This window comes from Ciconia boyciana, chromosome 3, assembly GCF_034638445.1.
Source record: "Ciconia boyciana chromosome 3, ASM3463844v1, whole genome shotgun sequence".
In the NCBI taxonomy this organism is placed as follows: domain Eukaryota; kingdom Metazoa; phylum Chordata; class Aves; order Ciconiiformes; family Ciconiidae; genus Ciconia; species Ciconia boyciana.
The window spans coordinates 127,519,874-127,525,873 of record NC_132936.1 but is presented as its reverse complement, the minus strand read 5'-3'; positions in this window follow the sequence as shown (position 1 = coordinate 127,525,873).

Here is a 6,000-nt window from a genome sequence, read left to right as displayed (position 1 = left end):
CTCTGCGGCAGCCCCACAACTGTGGCCAGACTGGCACCGTCCCCGCACGCTCAAACACCTCCCGGGGACCGCAGAGCTGCAGCAGCAGAGATTTTGGCTAGTCGTGCATGCCAAGGAGACACGTCTATTTACCCACCGATGTGATCGGAAAAGCAGGGAGTGGTGTTGCTGTGGGGTCAGCGCAGCAAGCCGTGCTTCGCTTGCAGTCTAAGCCTGGGGTGGGGAGCAGGTTGCATATGTCTCCCGAGGAGAGAGAGGAAACGTGGGACGTTCAGGACAGCCTTTGATGAGGAAAGCATCCTGCGCGGGAGCGGGGACCTGCCCGGGGTGGTGCAGGAAGGCTGGCACGCATGGCAAGCACACCCTGCCCTTCCTCCTGCCCCGGCTGTCTTGCACAACACCCTCGCCCTGCTGCCTCCTCGCTGGGATCCCCCGAAACCAGGGGTAGACGGCTGACCTCAGAGCTGAGCCCCCCGGTAAAAAAGTGGTGGGCTTCAGAAAGGGAAAGCCTTTAGCAGAATTGCCGGCTCTTCTAACAAAGCACATCAACCATTTCCTCTGCTTTCCACCAGCAGCGATCTCGAGAGATCCACTGCAGAGTGGCCAGGAATGGTAAAATACCAGAAAAGAGGCTCTGCCCACATAGAGCAGCGGGGCTGCGGCTTGCGGAGCCTCCCTGCGCCGTCGGGAGAAGCTGCAGTGGGGACTGCTCGCTCCTGCCAGGCTTCCACCCACGGGAACCCACATCTTCTCCTGGGAAGCCCGCAGCAGCCTGATGAGACCACACAAGGGCTCGAGCCGAGGCGCTCCCCTTCATCAGAGCTGAAAATCACCCCACAGCAACAGCGATAGCGAGTTCGGAAACCTTGCGTTCGTTGTTTTATCTTCAACAAGTGAAACGTCTCTGGGGTCGCCAGCATTAGTCAGCTGCGGGGTGGGTGGAGAGAAAACAGCCTAGCAACTGAGCAGCACGCCAGCGGGACTCCTGTCCCCTCCCTTGTCTTTCGGAAGCTCACAAGTCATCCGGGATCTGTCTTTGAAACGATACAACTCTGTGTAATGTGTTATTGCGAGTGGCGACAGCCTGTAATTGCTTCAGAGGTGCGGAAAGCCCTCGCCATGCCGCAGCGCTTTTGCAGCTCGGCTGCTGGTGGAGGAAGATGACTAAGTTTCCTCTCCTTCCTCGCCCATGGTGGTTTTGAAAGGCTCATCCCCCTCGGCTGTGCGGTGACAGTGCACGGCTGGCTCGGGACGAGATGCTTACCGTGGCTCGGGACGAGATGCTTACCGTGGCTCGGGACGAGATACTTACCATGTCTCAGAATGAGATGCTCACCACGGCTCGGGTGCTGTGCACGCCCAGGAGCATCTTCCCTTGCAAAACCTCTGGGGGCTGAAAGAGCGATTTTGGGATGCTCTGCTGGCATAAACAGTGCTCCGTAAATCTGTTGTCAGGCCCTCCATGTAAGTGCAGTTGGGATGCTCTGGCACATCCATAATAAATATAATTACACTAGCAGTAGGCACCTGGTGCTAATTAATCTTCATTATATTTCAGTGTGATAGGTGAAAATTTTCTTCCTCTACATAAAAACATGCTGCTTAACACACTGGGAGAGCCTCCTGGAATAAGAGCAGCACAGCTCCGGGAGAGGTTCATCGTTCGTGGAGGCCACGGCAGCGTCTGGCACGTCTCCGTTTCCATCTTGACCTGCCACCGAGATCGCAGGCACGCAGGGCCAGGTCTCCGGCCGCTGGAAATCCTCGCAACCCCACGCCTTTCTCTGAAGCTGAGCGCTCTGACAATTTCTGAGCTGCGAAAAGCGATGCACAAAATGTCAGCCGCCTTTTTTGTCACCTTTCAGATGCTGGTGGGGACCCGGTGGCTCTGCCAGTGTGATTCCTTTCCAAGAAAAAAAGAAAGTTTTAATGTAAATAGATGTCCTTTGCCAGGCCTGCGTTGTTCTGCAAGCTGGTATAAAACGTCTTTTTCCCCTCCAGCGGTTTCCTTATGTTGTTCGGCTTCTACAGGAACTGGTAATTCAAGCTGATTTATACAGATTCTTAATTTAATTTTTACCGCTTTCAAACCATGAGATAATCGCACTCTCCAGGGCCGTGCGGCAATTAAAAATACATTTTTATAAAGTGACACGACTGCTTACAGAGCCTACCATTAACGTCAGAACGCTTTATCGCTGACGCGGTTCGAGCATGAAGATGGAGAGGAGTGTGAGAAAGACGACACGCGCCTAGTTGTATTTAACCGAAAGCCCCTGTATTTGCCCCGTTTCCAAGGGCGCTTAGAAATAAATCAAACCAAATCAAGCCGAGGTTTTTGCATGCGTTCTGGGGCTGGTTTGCGTGGCACGGGGGGCTGCAGCTCGTTATCATCCTTGAGCATGTTCGTTTTGCTGCATGAGTTTAGATAAACGGTGCGTTAGCTGAGCGAGGGGGATGACCGAAGGAGGGAGGCAGATGATGAATGAGAGCCCTGGCCTTTGCTTCATTTCAGAGCTTCTGGCAGGGAGTTTTTATTTTGATTATTTTCAGAGCAATAACAGAGAAATGAAGCAAACCACAGCTCTGAGGTGCAATGCACGTTCTCAAAATAAAACCAGAACAGAAACCTCAGCCCGATATAAGCCAGTATTGCTCACGGCTGTGATTTATCCGTGTTTTTTTTCAACTAGTGAAAAGGCAGGAGTTTCCAAGCCGAGATTGCAGGAGGGCCAGGGTGTGTTTAAGCCAGCGTGGTGACTCGGAAGCGTCGCCGTTTTGTGCGGCCGCGTGTTTTTGGTGCAACGTGGATTGCACCAACGTGGATTGCAACAACGTGGATTGCACCCTGCGGGTGGGAGGTGGAGAGGGGCAGGAATAACCATAGCCCAGACCACTCCAGCTGCGCAGGGTGTAACAGATCGTTTTCCAATTAAGCGGAGCAGACTAATAAAGCAATGGGTGTTAGGTATGGGATAGGAAGCTGCCTGGTCATGGCCACGATTTCTGTAATTGCTCAGCGGTCCTTCCTTCCCAGCCTGCCTGGGCTCAGCCCCTCTTCTCGCTGGGTTTGCCTTCCAAATTGCATCACGAGCGCCCAGCTGACTGTACCTAAAGTTGCTTGTCGCAGAGGAATTCGAGTCAAACTGCTTCTGCATGCAGTTCAACGTTTCCCCTGCAAAACTCTGCGCCCGCCGTGCCGTCTCCTGCGCGTTGCAGCATCGCTCGCACCCTTGTCTGACATTGTCTCCCCTTGGTTTGTTTACAGTCTCCAGCCAGCGCAATCGAGGGACTGACTGAATTTACATCTTTTTGCATTGATATGTGGGATTAAGAAAGCAAGCCACACTGGCAACGTCGTTGCCAGTTGCTCAGCGAGTCTCTGCACACAAAACAGGGTTGCTTTGCTTATGTTCATGCTCAGAGAAATTGCTTTTTCCCCGCGAGTGCATTTTATCTGGGGTGAGGGAGACGGAAGGCTGGTGCTCAGCGTAGGAGAGGTCAGATCCGTACCTTTGGGCACTGGAGTTCATTTTGCCTGTGCCTATCCCAGTAAACTCGGCCTCGCCCGGAGCCTTCTCCAGCCCCGTGCCCAGCTGCCTGGGCTGGTCTGCATCCCTGCTGTTAGACTCTCCCCTTGCAAAGCTCCGCACATGCAAGCCGCCTTAAGTTCCTGCTCAACCTCAGGCTTTCCCAAAGCAGCTGTGAATACTCGGGTGCTGCCTTGTTTAGGCAGCTGCTTCAATGAGACCCATCTTTGGGCAAATCCTGACCTCGGACAGACAGGTTCATCCCCACTTGCAACCAGGAGAAGCCGAGCTGTGCCGCATATACACAGCACAACTTCGCCTTCAGGTACAAAAGGTTTAGGCTTGCATTAGAGTTCCTGCGAGAGCATGTTTGCAGCAACGTTGTTTTCTTATTTCTCTGCAATGCTAGTTTATAATCATATAAAGAGCAATGAAATAAAAATGTAAAAGCCCATCAGCGCACAATGTTCTGGGATTTTAATTAAGGTGAATTAAAACTCTGTAAACTCAAACTCCACCCGAAGGAATATTTTTCCTTTCTCCACCCTGGCATTTCTACAGCTCTTGAATTTGCGCGTTTCTGGCGCTGTGCAATCATTAAATATCCTGAAGTAAAAGCAGATGCTTTTAACAAAGAGCTCATGGCCTGAACAAAAGTCACCGCTGCTATACCAAAGGGTGTATGGCCTCTCACTAGCCCTATCGCTATTTAGGAATTTTTTAATGGTAGTTGGGGAAACATTCTTTTACAAAATATCAGTTATTTGCCTGAAAATGTTTCTGTATACTTATTTTGTGTATTCGAAGAGCAAGGTGGCCATCGTTCTGCAGTGCAGAGCAGCAGGTCTCAGCTGAGCTTACGCTTGGTCCTGCTTCCCGCAATGAAAACCATCCCTGAGATTTACTACTACATAATTATTTGAGATAAGCACAAAGCTAGTAAATTATTGCAACCTTGGTGAAAAACTCTGCAACCCTTCTCTTCCTCCTTCAGCTGAAGTTAATACAGCCCCTCACCTTAGATGTGGAGTAATCTTGACTTTCACAATGTACAAAGCAAGCCGTATCATGACAAAAACAGATGTAAAAACCAGTCTTCAGTTCCAGCTGTCGCTCTGCCTGTTCAGTCCATTAACTCCTGCACAGACTACGCTGCGTTTCACTGACCCATTGTTAATCTCCTTAGACAGATTAATCCTCCTTTTTATTAATTATTCATACGCTCAGGCAGCGCGACCCCACGGACGGACGGCAAGCAGGGGTAACGCAGAGCAAGCCCTTGGCAAGGCAAGCGCCGTTTGCTGACCTGGAAGATAAGCAGTTCTATAGCCAAGGATACAAGCTGTAAAAACAACGGGAAAAGAGGTAAAATGAAAGCAGAGCGCGGAGAGCCAAACAGCCGGAGGTCCCCTCCCCAACCCACTCTTTTAACCCCGAGGCTGGCATAACCCTGAGCTACAAACGGGTACCCTGCTCGCAAGAGGCTGATGGAAATGCCCGTTGCAGTCTTCCCACTTGCACCGTCGGAGCCCTAGGGCTCTCAGGCTCTGCCTGTACGAAGCAATTTAGACATGCTCAAGCCCCGTCCTGGGACTGAGGAGGGGAGCAGCCTGCATCCATGGCACTAAACTCCATCTCCCGCACAGGCGGGCCTTTTGGCATGTCCGAGCCTCCTTCCCCAGTTGTTTGGTTTTTAAGCTTTTCTTGCAATTCAGGAAAGATGGTGATCTCCAACTGCTCCAGTTTTTATCATAATTAATATCTGCAAGAGGGAACGGTCCCATCTACACCGAGAGCTCCCGCAGAAGTGGGACATCACTGCAGCTCCACCATGGCTGGAGCAAAGGACCGGGCCTGCCCCTTCCCGCACTCCCAGGAGAAGCGGACCCACCTCCTCATCAAGCAGAACAATGTTCTCATTTATTTCCTTTACTCCTCTCCGCTGTTACCCTACGAGCGAAATAATGAATTATTTCCCATCCAAACATGGAGCCTGGGGGACTGGAGAGGGCAAGGAGGGCTTAGGGGAAAAGCAAAACTCCCTGGGAGGAGTCCAAAAATAACCAATTTGTTAACTTCCAGCACAAAACTTTCCTCCTCCTTTTCTGCGTTTAATGACCGTGCTGGGAACAAATATTGATGGTTAAAAGGGGATTAATTATGTTTTTAATGAGCTTGAACATTCCACTTGCACAGAAACTGAAGCTCGCTGCGGACCACGCAGAGATCATGATGTCCCATCGGCATTTTCTGTTAGCGGTGACAGATCTCGGCATGGCCCTTCTCCAGGCAGGACAGCTGAAAGGAGCGTACAAAGACGGAGTAAAAGATGAAGGCTGGTAAGAAAACCGCATTGGGCTGATTCTGCATCCAGGAAACCTGAGTCAGGTTTTCACACTAGTGAAGTGTTGCAGCTAGACTAAATGCGTCATACGCTTCCATTTATATTAGTCTGTTATCTAATTACCCC